This window comes from Ochotona princeps, chromosome 2, assembly GCF_030435755.1.
Source record: "Ochotona princeps isolate mOchPri1 chromosome 2, mOchPri1.hap1, whole genome shotgun sequence".
NCBI classification, from domain to species: Eukaryota; Metazoa; Chordata; class Mammalia; order Lagomorpha; family Ochotonidae; genus Ochotona; species Ochotona princeps.
Genome location: NC_080833.1, coordinates 144,206,205 through 144,223,304, shown reverse-complemented (window position 1 = coordinate 144,223,304; position 17,100 = coordinate 144,206,205).

Here is a 17,100-nt window from a genome sequence, read left to right as displayed (position 1 = left end):
TAATATGTCTGCAGAGGCAGCAGAAGAGGGCAGAGGTACTTGGGTCCCTGTCAGCTACAAGAGGGACAGAGCTCCAGGCTCCTGGCTATCCAGTGGCCCAGGCCTTGATGTCAGCCATTGAGATGGAGGATCTGTCTCCCCCTCTTTATCTACCTTGCAAATCAAGTATTTCTTAAAGAAAAATTAAAAATGAAAATAGTTGAAAGTCAAGATAAATGAGGATCAACAGAATTAAAAAATATTTGAACTTGAAGACAGGTTCAATATTTTCTAGCCAGCTTTTAAAAAAGTGTGAGAAAGGGAATGAAAGCAGCCCGAGAGCTTTGAGACCTTACTGAAATGAACACTTTCTTGGAATTCCTGAGAGGAAGAGAGTATGCCGCATATTCAATGAAACAGCTCATAACTTCCCTGATCTTAATAAGTACACCTCCAAGTACAGAAGGCCCATAGGATGTCAATTGACAGGATCAGAAAAGATCCACGTTCCCTTGACCTATTGTGGTCCAGCTCTTTTAAGTACAAACAATTGTTCATTCTCAAAAGGAAAGCACTGTCATTTTCAAGGGGACCTCCACTAAACAAACAACATTGTCAAACAGAAATTTTATAGGCCAAGAGGGAATTGAATGGTTTATTTCAAGTTGTGAAGAAAAAGTAAGCCTATCATCCAAAAATACTTGGCTGAGTAGAACTATCCTTTATAACTTAAATATTCTCCAAAATGAGTGAAAGTCAGGAAAGTCATCAGAATCAACTGGCCTCCTAAAACTTGTTTGAGGGAAATGTACAGACAGAAGCAAATGAAAGGTAGCAGGCTAGCATCATGAGAACATGCAAAATTTCTATTTATTCTCATTACAAAGTCAGATATACAGAGAGGAGAGACAGAGAGGAAGATCTTCCGTCCAATAGCTCACTCCAAGTGGCTGCAATGGCTGGAGCTCAGTCAGTCCAAAGCCAGGCTGTGGGTCATCCTTGACTGCTTTCCCAGACCACAAGCAGGGAGCTGGATGGGAAGCAGAGCCGCCGGGATTAGAAAGAGTGCCCATATGAGATCTTGGCATGTGAAAGGTGAGGACTTTAACCACTACGCTATTGTGTTGGGCCCAAAATGGAAATCTTTGAAGCTCACCCATAACTGGATGAAGAATACTCAGAAGAAACCAACTAATTTTTAAGTGGATAGATTACTTACTAGTAACAGCTACTTACTGTTACTACTTATTAGCAACAGCTTTGAAAGTCAATGGACCACACTCCCAGGTAAGATATAGTTTGGCTAAATGGATTAAAAAATAACCAAGGATATGTACCTTAAGAAACTCATTAGTAAAGACACACACTGGTGAAAAGATGGAAAAAAAATGTTCTACCTAAGTGGAAACCTAAAGCAAGCAGGAGTAGTGCATTAGACAAAATACACTTCAGCCAAAAGCTATAAAAAGATACAAAGATCATCAGATAGTGATCAAGGAATTAATTCAACAATAAGATAGGACAGATTGGGAACTATATATCCAATGCCACAGCATGTCATTTTCTTAAAAAGCCTTATTATATCTAAAGGGAGGGCCCGGCAGTGTCGCCTAGTGTTAAAGTCCTTGCCTTGAATGCCCCGGGATCCCATATGGATGCCAGCTCTAATCCCAGCAGCTCCACTTTCCATCCAGCTCCCTGCTTGTGCTCTGGGAAAACAGTCGAGGACAGCCCAATGCCTTGGGACCCTGCACCTGCATGGGGGACCTGGAGGAGGTTCCTGGTTGGATCGGCGCAGCACCGGCCGTTGTGCTCACTTGGGGAGTAAACATCAGACGGAAGATCTTCCTCCATCTCTCCTCCTCTCTGTATATCTGATTTTGTAACAAAATAAATCTTTTTAAAAAATACATACATATCTAAAGGGAGAGTCAAGCTCCAGATCAAGAAAAGTGGAGTTAAGGAATCAACTAACATGTCAGTCAAGCAAAAAAAAAAAAATAAATAAAAAGAAAAACCACAGTTCTAGGGTATACAGACACTGACACAGCATTCATTGCAATAGCTTTAGAATATGTACTTGAACACACTAAACTTCCTCTAAGACCAAGTATTAAACCACAATAAAAAGTATATCATATCTTTTCTAATCACAAAAATATAAATCCAGACAAATTTGGTAATATAAGCCATAGATTGAGGGGCTGGCCCTGTGGCTCAAGAGGCTGATCTTCCACCTTGCACACCGGCATCCATGTGGGCACTGGTTCATGTTCCGGGGGCCTCACTTCCCATCTAGCCCTCAGCTTATGGCCTGCAAAAGCAGTGGAAGATAGTTCTCGTGCTTGGACCCTGCACCTGTGTGGAAGACCTCAAAGAAACTCCTGGCTCTTGGCTTGGGATTGGTTCAGCTCCGGCCATTGCAGCCATTTGGAGAGTGAACCAGTGGACAGAAAATCTTCTCTTTGTAACATCTGCCTTTCAAATAAATCTTGAAAACAAAACCATCTGCAGATTAAATATTATGATCCTGAAATCCAAAGAAGAAATGTGGAAGAAATCCAAAAGAAAACTTAAAAATTGAATGAAATGAAAATACAGCATTTCAAAACTTACAGAAGACAGCTAAAGAAATACTAAGTAAAGGTTGAAGCATTAAATGCCTACATAAAAAAATGGAAAGGTTTCAAACAGGTTAGGTGCATTTTGGGTATCTAGAGAAGGCGGAATAAACTAAATCCCAAAGTTAGTAAAGAAATAAAGATCAAACGAGTAAATGAAGAGAAAAACATGAAAGATCCGTGAAACAAAGGTTATTTCCAAAAGAAATAAAACCAGCAAACTTATAGACTAACCTAGAAACAAAACATTGAAATGAAATTAGAGAGCTGGGCCCGGCGGCGTGGCCTAGCAGCTAAGGTCTTTGCCTTGAACGCTGCAGGATCCTGTATGGGTGCTGGTTCTAATCCCAGCAGCTCCACTTTCCATCCAGCTCCCTGCTTGTGGCTTGGGAAAGCAGTCAAAGACAGCCCAAAGCCTTGGGACCCTGCACCCACATGGGACACCTGGAAGCAGCTCCAGGCACCTGGCTTCGGATCGGTGCAGCACGGGCCATTGCACTCACTTGGGGAATGAATCATCGGATGGGACATCTTCCTCTGTCTCTCCTCCTCTCTGTATATCTGACTTTGTAATGAAAATAAAATAAATGTTAAAAACAGTGAAAAGAAATGAGAGAAGAGCTGAGAAATGAAATCTAACCAACACTAGAGAAAGGTGAAAGGTCACTAGGGACTATTGTGGAGACCTGTATATGCATTCATGGTGTTCGTTTTATGAAAAATGCAAATTTTAAGACCTTTTTCATCAAGATAAACAGATCTTTAATTCTGTCTTCTACAAACTTTTTGAAACATTGTTTGGAATTTAAAGTTGGTCTCATGTGAATTTAGAATAATATCACAGATTGGGGGGAAGAAGGGAGAGGGATAGAAAAATGGGAGAAGTCTGACGGACAAGTTGAAAGTAATGGCTGGGTAGAAGAACTAAGTTCTGGTGTTCTACAGTATGACAAGGTGATGACAGTTACCAATAACATGCTGTGTGTACATACATATGTGGACGCGTCTACACATTATATATAACATACAGTTAATACATATAAAGCTAGATGGAAGGAATTTGAATGTTTCAACACATAGAAATTATCCAAGGAACTACATAACTAGATCTATTCACCCCCATTTCATCACTACCCAGTGTTTGCTTTACATGCAGCAAAACCTTACAGAGTCCCCGTGGATGCATATTTGTGTCAATTGATCTTAAAAATGTAAAAAGTTGCACTTAAAATTATGACCACCTTATATATTCAAGTAACCAGAAACTTAAAACATGAGGATTTTAATTGTTGTGGAACATTCACACTGATTTAATGAGAAAATTATGGAGACATGCGTCTGCTAACTATTACATGCAAACAATTGGAACTATCAGGTTTTGACTGGTGCTTATTTTACCAGCAAGATTCTTTGCAATGGTGAAAAATATTCAAAAATTCACCTTTTGTTCTTACAGTCTGCCACAAAGAACAAACCCTCACTTTCACTCCCTCGTTTAACTACACCTCATGTCTTTTTCCTCCATGGTGATGTGTTATGTTTCTTTAGAAGAGCCAAGAGACTCAATACAGAGACAGCTAGAACTTATACGAGTGTTTGGTAGAGTGGCAGGGTACAAAATGATGTAACGAAAAACAGCTATAGTGTATGCAAACAGCCCCAAGATGGAAAGGGATCTAATCAGCAAGATATCATTCAAAATAACAGAAAACTATGAAGTATCTGGAAATAAACCTAACCAAAAATGTAGGAGACCCATTTGAAGAAAAATACAAACTACTTAAAAAAGAAATTGAACAAGACCTCAGAAGATGGAGTAACATCCCATGCTCCTGGATAGGTAAAATCAGTATCATTAAAATGTCTATACTACCAAAAGCAATATATACATTCAATGCAATTCCAATCACATTACCCAAAACATTCTTCACGGAACTGGAAACAATGATTCAAAGGTTCATTTGGAAACACAAAAACCCAAGAATATCTAGAACCATCCTGAAGCACAGGAAGTTAGCAGGGTCAATTACAGTTCCGAACCCCTGGACATACTATGGGGCAGTGGTTATCAAAACAGCCTGGTACTGGCACAAAGATAGAGAGGAAGATCAATGGAGCAGAATAGAAACACCAGAAGGGAACCCACACAGATACAGCCAAATAATCTTTGACAAAAAGACAAACGACAATCCAGGCAAATGGAAAGGTCTGTTCAATAAATGCTGTTGGGACAACTGGTTGATAGCCTGCAGAAACAAAAAGATAGACAGACCCACATCTCTCACCATACACTAACATCAAATCTACATGGATAAAAGACCGAAACCTATATCCAGAAACCTTCAAACATTTGGAAGAAAATGTTGGAAATACTCTGCAAGATCTAGGGGTAGGTCCCAACTTCCGGAAAAGGACACCAAAAACAGCAATCAAGACCAGAACAAATGAATGTATCTACATCAAACTAAGAAGCTTCTGCACAACAAGGGAAACAATCAACAAAGTAAAAAAGCAGCCCACAGAATGGGAGAAGATCTTTGCACTCTACATAGGTGATATGGGGCTAATCTCCAGAATATACAAAGATCTCCAGAACAACCAAAACAAACCACTCAAGAAATGGGCAGACATTTCACAAAGGAACAAACCCAAATGGCGAACAAACATGAAAAAATGCTCAACTTTCCCTGGCAATAAGGGAAGTACAAATTAAGACAACAATGAGATACCACCTAACGCCAGTGAGGATGGCTCACATACAAAAACCACCAACAACACTTGCTGGTGAGGATGTGGGGAAAAGGGAACCCTACTCCACTGCTGGTGGGACTGCAGACTTCTACAGCCTCTATGGGAATCAGTATGGAGAACATTCACACAACTCAAAATCAACATACCGTATGATGTAGCAATAGCACTCCTAGGAATATATCCAAAACAACTGTTACATGAGAAACCAACATGCACTCCTATGTTCATAGCAGCACAATCAATTGTACAACCATGGCAGTAACTGAAATGCTTATCAGCAGAAGACTGGATAAGAAAGCTATGGTTCATTTACTCCATGGAATACTACTCAGCTTTAAACAAAATGAAAGGCAGTCTTGTAGCCAAATGGGCCCAACTGGAAACCATAATGCTAAGGGAAATGAGCCAATCCCAGAAGGTTAGATACCACATATTTGCCTTAATTTAAGATGAAATGATGCCAGATCGAAAAACAGTACCTGTAAATTGTAGTATTATTCCAAGCCCAAACAGTCTGTAGCTCATGCAATAAGATATTGTGATGTAACCAATGAACCAACAATCAATGTGAGTCAAACTGCTTATGATCTACATCAAAGAATTGTAAAACCTGATATACTTTTAAGACCCTATGCTACTTGGAAATGGGGTGGGAGAGCAGAGAAATCTTCCATCTGCTTAGAATGTGAGGAAGATGTGAAGAATAACCTGTCAGGAATGGAACAAGTAACTCAAACTACAAAGACATATAGGGGGAATCAAGAGCGATCCTGACAATCTCTTAAAAGGTCGTACACACAGAGCAGGGGGGCACCCCAGAGTGGAGCAGGTGGACAGGAGGAGGCTTGTATCCCAACCCTGTAGACTCCCGGATCCTCACCAAGGACTACATCCCAACCGCCAAGAAGAACATAGGGAATTGGAGTGCCTTTGGAGCCTGAGGATTCTGAGGTCATCCACTCCCGTCTGGATCTCCCACATGGGATGGAAGAAGCCCAAATCCTTCCTGACAGGATCCAAGGTCATTGGAACAACAGCCAGCAGCCCTGAGCAGTCTGCAGAAACAGAACAGTAAACTTCCTTTGGGACTAGGGAGAGGAGCTTTCTCTGATCCTTACTTAGTTCCAACTTTGGATCCCCACCCTCTCCTGCAAGGACCATCAGGGTCGCTGCAGAGACCCCCCCCAAAAAAAAAAAAAAACATTAGGATAGAGAACAACAAGGAAAGCTTAGAACCAGGAGGAAATGGTCGGCATAGACTCACACATATCTTACTAGGCAGGACACAAAGATTGGTTACTCCTCACTAAGGCATTGAAGATTTCTCTGCACACCCCTCCTAAAACTGGTCTGCACCTCAACTGTTGACAAATGCCTTGTCAGAGTTATAAGCCAGTTTAGACTATCCTAAAATCTGCCAAGTTCAGCAACATTATGTTTTAACACTATAAACTGCTAAATACTCCAATGAAAATAGACACGAGACAGCTGAATAGTACCCTATAGCCATTTTAAGGTGTATAGAAGCCGGTCCCGTGTATAAACTAAAATTGAAATGCCAATGAAGTACTCACAGGATGTGGTTAAGAACTTGCATTATAATGTACTGATTACTCAATACCATGTCAATTAACTCCATCATGTTGTAAATTGTTGCCTATGTTTTGTTGTGGCTTTTAATTGATTGGGATGATATTCTGCCAGCTCTATTTTCAGACCAGAGATGGTCTCCCCAAGAAACCTGGAGTTTATCTGGACAATAAGATGCTGGACACTATGCAAACTACATGGTTGCTATGAAAGAATCGACTTAATTTGAACTGTAATACTGCAACAAGGTGGAACAATCCACCATGGGGGGATGGCATGGGGAGGGGTTAGGGGAATCCCAGAGCCTATGAAACTGTCACATAATGCAACGTACTTCATAAAAAAAGTGAGGAAATTGTAACTCAAATAATCCACAAGTCTAATTTTCATTGTAGTTAGACTTCCTCTAGAGCTAATAAGTAGGTCCATTGTCTAATTTGATCATCATTAATTTCCCACTTTTTACCCACAGCTGTCCAAAGAATAAAAATCCAAAACACATCTAGCCAGAAGGCAGAAAATACAAGCTAAAAATTATGGAATTCTCACAAGTTGGGTACTTAACCAGGAACAGGTGTACTTTTCCTAACATTGGTGAGCTATAGAACTCACATACACTGTCTCTTTCAACCAGTCTTTAAAATGTTTGTGGAGAATGATCATGAAAGCCAACATATGGATTTCAAGTCTGCATGGAAACTTGTTTTGACTCCATTTTTACGGACTTCGTGAAGCATCCCACTTCCTACTTCCTCAAACACCTCCACGAGGCAGAGAAGCGCCAGACTTTCATCCTTGTCTGATCTCCTATCTCGGTATTGAGCGTTTGAGCATTACTCCCACGTTTGTCTACATGAGGAATGTTGCTGGCCAATGCTGACAAATTAACGTCTAGTCCAACGCACGTGTCAGTTTCTCTACCATGCTGTAACAGCAAATAACTTCAGAAGTACTCTCAACATTATGGCTTTTCTAGAAATCACTTGGTCCCTAAATGATGGAAAACAATCCTTACTGACATGTATGCATAATTCCAGTAAGGCAAATCTCACTTGGAATCCACACAGCTCGTCAGAAGCTCCGAGATCAAGAATGATCTACTAGGTGATGCTAGGGAACGCGGGGCTATGATTAACAGACGAAGCTGTAACAGCCTAATGGAAAATTGAGACATTTGAATTTTTAGTAGGAAATGAGCTAAAAGCAGATAACTATTTAAGAACCTTAATGGGGTGAAGTTCATGCTCACACAAGCCATCTCTCTTTACAATTCTTGCTTGTGTGTGTGTTTAGGAAGTTTCAGCCCCGTGCATATGGAGTAATTCTGACAGCCTAGTTATCCTTGAAAAAAAGGCCAGCATTGGTTTAGGAATGGGCTACCAACATGGGATATGTTCAGCTCACAATGTACTGGTCTTCAGTATTTTAGTTGGAGAGTTAAGATTTTGGACCTGGTGAGGTGGCCTAGCAGTTAAAGTCCTCACCTTGAATGTGCAGGAATCCCATATGGGCACTGCGTCTAGTCCTGGCAGTCCCGCTTCCCATCTGGCTCGCTGCTTGTGGCCTGGGAAAGCAGTTGAAGATGGCCCAAAGCCTTGGGACCCTGCACCCACGTGGGAGACCTGGAGAGGACCTGGGCTCCTGGCTTCAGATCGGCTCAGCTCCAGCTGTTGCGGCCACTTTGCGGAGGGAATCATTGGACAGAAGATTGTCCTCTCTCCTTTCTACATGTCTGGCTCCCCCCAAAAAATAAATAAATCTTTAAAAAAATATTCTTACTGTAAAATCAGATTTACAGAGAGGATGAGGAGACAGAAAAATCTTTCATTTGCTGAGCCACTCCAAGTGATTGCAACAGTTGGAGCTGAGCCAGGAGCTTCTAGGTCTCCCATGCCAGTACAGGGTCGCAAGGCTTTGGGCTGGCCTTGACTGCTTCTCCAGGTCACAAGCAAGAAGCTGGATGGGAAGTGGAGCAGCCGGGATACAAGTGAGCGAGCAGCCCTGTGGGATCCTGGCACTTGCAAAGGTGTTGACTTTAGTCAGTAGGCTACTGCTCCGGGTCCAGTTGGAGATTTGTCACTCAAATGTTTACGGTTAAAGATCCTGATAAGCCATAGAATGCGTTTACATGTAAAATAGTAGCAAGTGAGTACAGCATGGTTTTGCACATGATTTCCTGCACATCTGCAGGTAAGTAGTTCAAGAGTTGTTCAAATGATAGCAGACACAATCCCTCTGGCAATGTATTTCACTGGAACTGTTCATCTTATTGAGAGTTTCTGGCAGCAAAGCATGATATTCCAACAATTCCTTCATTTTGCTTGACTGAAAAAAAGAAAAAGCTGCCCAGTGACTGCAGTAGACCTTGTTCTTAAGGTAAGATTACCAGGGAACTAAGCAAAACCATACACTCAGAATATTTGATTTGTTGATGTCCGTTTGGCATTGGTAGGGGACTTGTGCATTGTTTTCTGCAATAGAAAACATGGCATCACACAGTCAATCTTTCCAAGGCTTCAGGAAACTGGCCTCGCTTCTCCTACCCAACTCTCAGTAGACTGCAACTGAGAATTACAGTCATGTTTTTGGAGTTCTTTGAGGTTAGACAATGTGATTTCAGTCTCTGACTCTTTCCACAAACCAAAATTTATAGTCAGCATTTATTGATAGTTTTACGCTATTGAATAATTTTCAGTCCTGTAAGATATTGGAGAGGATGCTGGCAAATGCTTTCCTCCTATACATCACTCCCAAGTTACTTAGCTCCCCTCAGTACCTTCCCGTCAGCATTCCAAGTGCCTCATTTACTCCAACTCCCTGGTTTCTGATGAGATGAAAATAGATATTTAAGAGGGTCTTCTCTCTCTCTCTCTCTCGCTCTCTCGCTCTCGCTCTCTCTCTCTTTCACACACACACACAAGAAGTCATAGTATATTTCTCCCATGGGAAGGGATGACTGATCAAGAAGGATGGCTGTTTTAAATTTTATTCTTTATTTGAAAGAATGGAGGCAAGTAGACACTTGCCTCTTATACTTACTGAAATAAAGCAGTCCCCCAAAGACAAATGGGTTCCTTCCTGTTTGTTAGCTAATACAGAGTACAGAAGTGCAATATGACTGAAACTGACACCTTGAGATTTGATTAATGTTTATAACCCTCATCTGTACTCTTGAGAAATAGTGGTTTTTCTACTTACTACTTGTGGAATTCTTTAATGGAGGATTAAACTTGTGGTTATAAACTCAAAGTATGCTGCAGTGAAAAGTTAAACAAAAATTATAAAGGAAGGAGGAGAAAGGGTGAGAGTGTGGCAGAAGGCTAGACAGGTTGGGAAATATCATTATGCTCTTAACTTTAAGTAAAATACAAGGAATATATTCCAGTTAAATAAAACTTTACAAAAAAGAGAGGAGAGTAAGAGAATAGAGAAAGATTTTCTATTAACCGATTTAATCTCAAAATGCCTGCCACAGCATGGGCTAGGTCAGACCAAAGGCAGCTGTCAGATATCCATCCCCAGGTGTATGCGGATGGCAGGAACCTAGCTGTGCAGATTATCACTTGGTTACTTCCAGGGTTCATTAAGATGAAGTTAGTATACTTGGCATATGCTTGCTAAGAGGGAATCTCAACTGAACTTGAACTATGGTTACGCAACAAGGTGGAGGAACCCACCATGGGGGGACGGTGTGGGGAAGTGTGGGGAGAATCACAGTTCCTATGAAATTACAACACAATGTAATTAATGAATAAATTTAATAAAAACAACAAAAAAAAAAAGAAAAACAAAACAAAAAAAAAGATGAAGTTTAGAGCCCACAGTTGAAGCGGCATTGGAATCAAGACCCCATGATATGGGCTACAGGAGTCCTCCAGCTTCATCTTAATCTCTGCCAACATTTGCCTAGGGATGATATTTTAAACAGTTTAACCATAATAGTAGCAGGAACTAACTTAATCACATGCCTTTAGCAAGTAGGAAAACAAAATGTGAAGCCTGGACTTTGCCACCCAACATCCCTCCCCACGACCTCCCCTGCCCTGGCGCTTTACCTTAGGTTCCCTAGTTTTGGTGTTTCTGCTATGTGAAGTAGGATTCGAGTTACAGCTTTTCCATGAGCCAAAATGAGTTATGAGCACTTCATGTATTTGTCAAGAAACTTCTCTGTGCCTTTGTTTCTCATCTGTTGAATAGGATCACTGATTCCTACCTTCTGAAAGTCAGTGATAGTGTGCTTGGTGTAACACTTGGCATGCAGAACGTAGCATTGTTGTTGCCATCTGTGGATCCACTTGCAAAGTATTAATCAGAAATTGGATTCCCTACATATTAAGTGAATATGTCTCAAATTTGAAATCTAAGAATAGGATGGCTTATCTGTAGGTCCCTTAGTTTAGGGACCGCTATGCTGCTGGTTTGACCTAGGCACATAGAATGTACATATCAATATGTAATATTGTACCAAAAGACATACTCATAACCCAGGCTCAGAAATGACAAATCAAATCCTCAAACAGCATAAAGTGCTCATATAGACAGTATGAAAATACAGGTTCACAGATATTTCTTTTCCACATATATTCTTTATACAATGTTAACATTGTTATGGGAAAATAGCTGAATAGTTCTTTTTGTCCTTGCCAGCAAAGTGACACAACAAGAGGGTAACAGAGCCGGCATTTCTCAACATGCTCCTCTTTATTTTTCTCTAATTTAAATCTAGGCATCCCAGACTGGACGAGTCACTCTTTATGGACCTAAACTGCTCAAATAGTGGACAATTACTTAATAAATCCTTCTCCAACGCTCTCCCCCATATCCGGCCACATGCTGTGATGCATGACTGCTGGCCTTGTCCGAAGGCTTCTCTAAGCCAGTGACTCACCATAGCTCTATTACCATGAAGCCAAAGATCAGCAGTCTCCTTATGTACAAACTATCGCTGCAAGTTTGATCAGTTTCTTTATTGCATGAGTAGGTACCATTTATGACTCGGCCAAAACTTTTCTCATGGCAATAACAAACACAAATTAAGGATAAAGGGCCTGGTGGTGTGGCCTAGCGGCTAAAGTCCTCGCCTTGAAAGCCCCGGGATCCCATATGGGCGCCGGTTCTAATCCCAGCAGATCCTTTTTCCATCCAGCTCCATGCTTGTGGCCCGGGAAATCAGTTGAGGATGGCCCAATGCTTTGGGACCCTGCACCCGCATGGGAGATCTGGAAGAGGTTCCTGGTTCCCGGCTTCGGATTGGCGTGCACCGGCCATTGCGGCTCACTTGGGGAGTGAATCATTGGATGGAAGATCTTCCTCCCTGTCTCTCCTCCTCTCTGTATATCTGACTTTGCAATAAAAATAAATAAATCTTTAAAAAAATAATAAAACAGAAGCCAAGAAGCAGCTCTAGACTTACCAGGCATGGAAAAGGGAGGCGCATGCTTGCAGTCTGCCCTTTGGAACGAATTCAGGACCTTGGGCTGTAATAAAATGAATAAATCTTTTAAAAAAATCTAAAGATAAAAAGGAACACTCTAAGTAAATGTACTTTTAAACCAAAAACCTTATTTTTTTCCCAACAGTTTTGATAGGTTGGCAGGGGAAGAGTCTACAACAATGTTTGTGTGAGTGCACTTCAAGACATCAATTGGAAAAAATGGAAATTAAGTGCAAGTGCAAAAAAACACTTGAAATCTCTGCAGTTTTTTGTAATTTTTTTCAAAAACTTGAAGACCACTGGGTTCATGGATTTTAGGGCTTTTTCTTTTGCACTAAACTTCTATTTCAATTGCACTTTGCTAGAACTTTTCACCCACTCTTGCAGATGATCTCAAATCCATCAAAGCAAACTATCTCGTGGATTTTTCTTCAACTGAATCTCAGTGGAAGAAAATCCAAGGGTACACAGTACTTACTTCCACCTGATCTTCTAACTTCATAGCAAGATTACTATGATACTCAAAATCACCATTACTTTTTCTATTGCTTTAGGATATTGAGATGTGACATCTCATTTCTAGTCAAGTCAGGCTTAATTATTTGGATCTACTCTCACTGATAAGCAGTAAAGCTAAATTTAAAGCATCTTTCTTAGCAACTGAAAAGCTGGCAAAACAGTATCTGGCAAAATCTGACAGGACAAAAAAGAACCTCATGCGATAAAACCTGAGAGCTGCTTTTGTGGGCTCTGTGACCTGAACACATTTGGTAGTGACATTTAGGAGAGGGTCAGACATCAGAGCCCTGTGTCTGCTGGAAGTTGAGAAGCTACTAGCAGACACACTCCCAAAATTTTCCACTGGACATCAGTTAGAATAAATGAGACACAGTAGAGTCCTCATATACCCATCCAGCCCGAGATTATATAGATGTATTTTTAAAGATTTTTCTTTGTAAAGGCAGATCTATACAGAGAAGGAAAAATAGGAAGATCCTCCATCTGCTGATAAAGTGACAATGGTCCGAGAGGAGTTGCTCCGAAGCCAGGAGTTAGGAGCTTTTTCTGTGTCCCCAGGCTTTGGGCTATCCTATAGTGCTTTCCCAGGCTGCAAGCAGGGAGCTGGATGGGCAGTGGAGCAGCAGACACGCAGTGGCACCCATATGGGATCCTGGTGACTTCCAGGCAAGGATTTAGCCACTAGGCCACTGTGCTGGGTCCTTGGGATCATAGTTTAAGGGAATTAATTTCAAGTCCTGAGCATGAATGAGGGGGTCGCAGGTGGGTAGGGAAGAGGTAAATCCTCTCCAGAGAGGTTAGTTTTCTGAGACCTCCACATTTATTGCTATATACAAACTTGCAAAATAATCTGTATGAAAGATTAGGTACACCAGGAAATAGGATATCAAGAGTGAGAAAAAGCAGAAGTAGATCCACGAATTGCACATTGAGAAACAGTAACCATGGGAAATGTGATCAACATTGTCTTTAAAGCAATAAAATACAAGCAGATTTAGAAGCAGAAGCAAAAGACATGGACTTGAAAATGATCTACTAGAACTTCTGGAAATGAAATTTTATACACAAAGTATTACCAAGTCAACAGATTTAGTCTATTAGACATACTTGACATGGGCAAAGCAGGCAGGCAGTGAGGGACAGGAAGCTGAATACTGCCAACACCCTAGCCATCCGCACTGCCATCTCCTCCAGGCTGTTTCCACATGGCCAAAGCCTCAGCACCCCTGCTCTGCATCCTGCAGCTAAGCCTCACTTTGCATCAGGTACCAGCTGTCCTTAACCACCATAAGGAGCTCACCACACATACTATAGCTACACTCCTTATGCTAGAAGGAAAATGTAACCCCAGCAAGGTGGGGAAATTGTCCCTTTTGAGATTGCCTGCACACATTATCTGAGTGAGGACTGTTCTTTTGTCCTACTGTTCATCTGTCTCTCCTTTGTGTTCTTACTTGTAGAATGACAAAAGCCTGCAGTTGAAGTCTAGCTGGGGCGGGCGGGTGGGTGGGGGGCTGGCAGGAGCTGAGCCTCTCCAACTACCTCCAGGGCTCCTGAGCCATACAACACCACCAGGAGGCTGCATTTCCCACCATTACTAAACTGAGATCAAAGATGTTGTAGAGCATGGAGGTGCAAAACATGTTAAGAGACAAACAGAACTCCTGACGTGATGGTTGAAAATGAATCCCAACCTGTTTAATCCGAGTTCTAGGATTTCCAGAAAGAAAGACAATGAACAGAGGTAGTCTGAGGTTTCTCCATAGTAACTGTCTACACGTTTTTTAAGTGCCACTTATTTCTTCAAAAGCATCTGATTTTCATGAAAACAATCACTGGAAAACTATTTTGTTACTTTAAATAAAAATGACAGCATTGTAAAATAATAGACAACAGTTCCTGGGCTTGGCAAAATATAGCACTACACAGGTGAAACATACATAAAGCATATGATGGGGAACAAGAGGCCCTGACCATAGGAGTATCTTTAGCTCAGTAGCAACGAGCAGACAGCAGTTCCCGGGCTTGGGAAGCATTTTGCACTTGCATAGGTGTTGCACACAAAAAGGCATACGATGGGGTACAAGAGGCCTAGACCCAATCTCACAGCCTCTGCTGTTCCTCTGCCAACAGATCAACCCGCAGTTACAACACAAGGGTGCCCACCTGCTCATGTGCATCAGTAAAGTCCTATTGTTCCATAACTCTGGCAGTCTGTACCTCAACAATGTTCATTGTCACCAAGGTAACTGGTGGTGGCGGCTGATGATGTACTGACTATGGTGGTCGCCATTATGCCAGTCTGTTTTATTCTTTATCAGGCCAACAGAGGCCTCTCCGTCAGTCCCAACAGACACAGGCAGGATTCAGGGAAGGGGCTGAAGAACAGCAGAATTGCAATTGCCATTCCAGCACGCTGTCAGGGTGCACTGGAACGTGGTGTCATTTACTTCAGAGGTGTTTTCTGTATGTGAGAGAGAAACATGGGGATAACTCAGGCAGACAAAAGCTTCAAATTCAAGGAGCTGAGGTTCACCCACGTGAGCGAGTCCTCAAGTTCAGAGGAATGATGGAACTAATAGATTCCACAGGAATCATTGCATTCCTAAAGAAGGGAAAACGGGGTGCTTGCCAGTCATGTCCAAACCCCACAAAGCTGCCACGTAGAGAAGGTGGGTATTTTCCCTGTGGTAATAACAGGGGAATGATAAGCAAAAGCACGGGCAGAGATTATGCTATTTATAAAGGGAGGGCCAGACCCCCAACAGCTGGGGTCACACATCAGACAGTCTGATAGTCTGGTTAAAATGGAAACTGGCAGGAAATGTCGGAACCTGGTGCTCATAGCAGAAAGACAAGATAAAGAGAGGGGTGCTTCACAAATACTAACATACTTACATAACACATAAAGGCCTAATATACCTGCCTGAGGGGGAACCTCTCACAGAGGCCCCAGCAGAGATGGAGAGGGATTCCGAGGGGGACCCTCGGGCTGAGGGCCCAGCAGACGGGTTCCTGAGTGGGACCCTCTCACTGAGGACACAGCACAGAGAGAGGGGAGGTCCGAGGGGGACTCTCGCTGAGGCAAGAGCAGAGGGGGTCCCAAGAGGAACCCTCTCGCTGAGGCCCCAGCAGAGAGGGAGGGTGGTCCGAGGGGGAACCTCTTGCTGATGCCCCAGCAGAGAGGGGCCCGAGGTGGTCCCTCTCTCGCTAAGGCCCCAGGAGAGGTGGTGCCTATGGGGACCCTCTCGCAGAGGACCCAGCATAGAGGTAGTGAGACTCAGGGGTTCCTCTCACTGAGGCCCCAGAAGACAGGGTCCTGAGCGGACCCTCTGGCTGAGTCCCCAACAGAGAGAGGGTCGGGCTCTGATGATCTCTCTCGATGAGGCCCAGGCAGAGAGAGAGATGGGGATCTGGGAGGACCCTCTCTCTGAGGGAGCAGCAGAGCGGGTCCTGAGTGGAATCCTCTCACTGAGGCCACAGCATTGAGATAGGAAGGGTCCGAGGGGGACACTCTCGCTGAGGCTCCAGCAGAGGGAGTCCCGAGTGAGACCCTCCTGCTGAGGCATCAACAGAGAGGGAAGGGGGTTCCGGTGGTCCATCTAGCTGAGGCCCCAGCAAAGGGGGTCCCAAGTGGTACCTTCTCGCCTAGACCCCAGCAGAGAGGTTAGGTGGCTCCGGGTGTCCCTCTAGCTGTGGCCTAAGCAAAGAGGGTCGCCGGGGTTCCCCCTCACTGAGGCCCCAGCAGAGCGGGTCCCAAGGGGGACCCTCTCGCTGAGGCCACAGCAGAGAGGCAGGGGTCGCCAGGGTTCCCCGTCACTGAGTCCCCATCAGAGGGCGTCCCAAGGGGGTCTCTCTTGCTGAGGCCCCAGGAGAGGTGTTCCCCAGGGGGACCCTCTTGCGGAGGACCCAGCAGAGAGAGTGTGGGACTCAGGGGTCTCTCTAACTGAAGCCCCTGAAGACGGGGTCTTGAGGGGGACCCTCTGGCTGAGTCCCCAAAACAGAGCGGCTTGGGCTCTGAGGATCTCTCTCACTGAGGCCCCAGCAGAGGGGTTCCGACGGGGTCTCTCTCGCTGACACCCCAGCAGCGAGGAAGGGGTTGCCGGAGGTCCCACTAGCTGAAGCCCAGGTAGAGAGAGAGGGGGTCTGAGGAGGACCATCTCGCTGAGACCCAGGCAGAGGGGCTCACGAGATGGACCAACTTGC